General features: G+C 48.3%; 1 pseudogene; it reads left to right on the top strand.

The window, feature by feature from the left end:
* Positions 1-1,978: 1,978 nt before the first annotated feature.
* The window catches only part of LOC112078433 (neuropilin-2 pseudogene), a 7,036-nt pseudogene continuing 6,453 nt past the window's right edge, over positions 1,979-2,561 (top strand).

Below are 2,561 nucleotides of genomic sequence, written 5' to 3'. Positions count from 1 at the left end.
TCAGAAAGAACAGGAAAAGAGAGACAGAGAGAACAGAGAAAATGAGAGACCAAAAAGAGAGAGAGACAGAGACAAAGAGACAGAGGGGTGCCACTGTCTCATTTCGCTCGGAGTGCTGCCAGCCAGGCAGGCCCAGGGACACTAATATCTAATATAGACACCAGCATCGTGTTGTGCCATTTGTGTTCAAGCCGGAGAGAGCTTTATTCACTAAAAGCACATCTGTCCTTCTCAGTGTCGAAAAAAAATGGCAGCAGATAGCAGGCTAATAGAATGATGATGAGTGATGTTTGATGGTGTGTGTGTGTGTGTGTGTGTGTGTGTGTGTGTGTGTGTGTGTGTGTGTGTGTTGTGTGTGTGTGTGTGTGTGTGTGTGTGTTGTGTGTGTGTGTGTGTGTGTGTGTGTGTGTGTTGTGGTGTGTGTGTGTGTGTGTGTGTGTGTGTGTGTGTGTGTGTGTGTGTGTGTGTGAGTGTGTGTGTGGAGATGGTGGGGCTGATCTCCTTTCATGTGATGTGTGGGGGGAAACAAACGGAATTACACCCCCCGCTAATCACCGTGGCACTATAAATAGACACATGTAATTACAGCTAGCTAGCTCTTTAGCGCCACAGCTCTGATGATACGGCGCTGAGAGGTGGAGACAGCGTGGACAGAAAACAGACGGGGACAGACAGGAGACGACTGGCGACGGGCTGGATGGAATCACACACATTACATGTCTGGTCTGTGTCTCTCTGTCAGGCGGTTACAAAAGCCAATAGATCGTCTTTAGATTGTGCTGTGATCAAACTAAGATTCAAAGGGTCACATTCACCCGGAACATTCCTTTAGCGTTTTATTGAAGAGAGAAGTGTTGGATAGACGGGGGGGGGGGGGGGGGTTATTTATTTAAACTTTATTTAACTAGGCTAGTCAGTTAAAAACAAATTATTATTTTAGAATGACGGCCTACTCAGGCTAAACCCTCCCCTAACCCGGAGGCCGCCTTATAGGACTTCCGATCACGGCTGGTTTACATTTACATTTAAGTCATTTAGCAAACGCTCTTATCCAGAGCGACTTACAAATTGGAAAGTTCATACATATTCATCCATATTCATCCTGGTCCCCCCGTGGGGATAACCCACAACCCTGGCGTTGCAAGCGCCATGCTCTACCAACTGAGCCACACGGGATACAGCCCGGCATCGAACCAGGTAGTGGGAGGGGAGATAGTGGGAGATAGTGGATGGGGAGATAGTAGGAGTCAAACGGACAGATTCGATCTGACTCAGGAATAGTGGCAATGTTCCCTGTAAAAAAATAAATGTCTGCTGAGCGCAAACTTGAATTCTGTGAAAATTCCAGCATGCGTTTACTGTGAACACTGAGGCTGTACCTGCTATAAGTTACAGTTTTACTGTGAACACTGAGGCTGTACCTCTATAAGTTACAGTTACTGTGAACACTGAGGGCTGACCTGCTTATAAGTTACAGTTTTACTGTGAACACTGAGGCTCTGTACATAGTCAAAGCTTTCCTTAAGTTTGGGTCAGTCACAGTGGTCAGGTATTCTGCCACTGTGTACTCTCTGTTTAGGGCCGCTAACAATAACTGCCCCCCCCCCTCTCTGTGGCCGATGTGAGTAAAACATTTAAACGTGTTAACCTTCGCAAGTCTGCTGGCCCAGACGGCATCCCTAGCCACAGAGCATGCGCAGACCAGCTGGCTGGTGTGTTAACGGACATATTCAATCAATCCTATCCCAGTTTGCTGTTCCCACATGCTTCAAGATGACAACTATTTTTCACGTACCCAAGAAGGCAAACTGAACTAAACTTTAAGAGACTAGTCAAGGATCATATCACCTCCACCTTACCTGCCACCCTAGACCCACTTCAGTTTGCATACCGCTCCAACAGATCCACAGACGATGCAATCGCCATCACACTGCACATTGCCCTATCCCATCTGGACAAGAGGAATACCTACATCAGAATGCTGTTCATTTACTACAGCTCAGCATTTAACACCATAGTACCCTCCAAGCTCATCATTAAGCTCTGGGCCCTGGGCCTTAACCCCGCCCTGTGCAATTGGGTCCTGGACTTTCTGACGGGTCGCCCCCGGGTGGTGAAGGTAGGAAAACAACATCTCCACTCCGCTGATCCTCAACACTGGGGCCCCACAAAGGTGCGTTCTCAGCCCTCTCCTGTACTCCCTGTTCACCCATGACTGCGTTCCCATGCACACCTCCAACTCAATCATCAAGTTTGCAGACGTCACAACAGTGGTAGGCTTGATTACCAACAACTACGAGACGGCCTACAGAGAGGAGGTGAGGGACCTCGGAGTGTGGTGTCAGGAAAATAACCACTCACTCAACGTCAACAAAACAAAGGAGATGATCGTGGACTTCAGGAAACAGCAGAGGGAGCACCCCCCTATCCACATAGAGGACAGCAGTGGAGAAAGTGGAAAGTTTTAAGTTTTAACCTCTAACGAGCCTCTACCCCGGGTCCGGGAGCACCCCCCATCCCCCCACACACTGATTAGCATAGCTAGCATAGCTTCACAAGTA

Source organism: Salvelinus sp. IW2-2015, unplaced genomic scaffold (assembly GCF_002910315.2).
Source record: "Salvelinus sp. IW2-2015 unplaced genomic scaffold, ASM291031v2 Un_scaffold5682, whole genome shotgun sequence".
Lineage (NCBI taxonomy): Eukaryota > Metazoa > Chordata > Actinopteri > Salmoniformes > Salmonidae > Salvelinus > Salvelinus sp. IW2-2015.
Note: the sequence above shows the minus strand (reverse complement) of the source record. Positions and strands in the feature narration are given on the sequence as shown.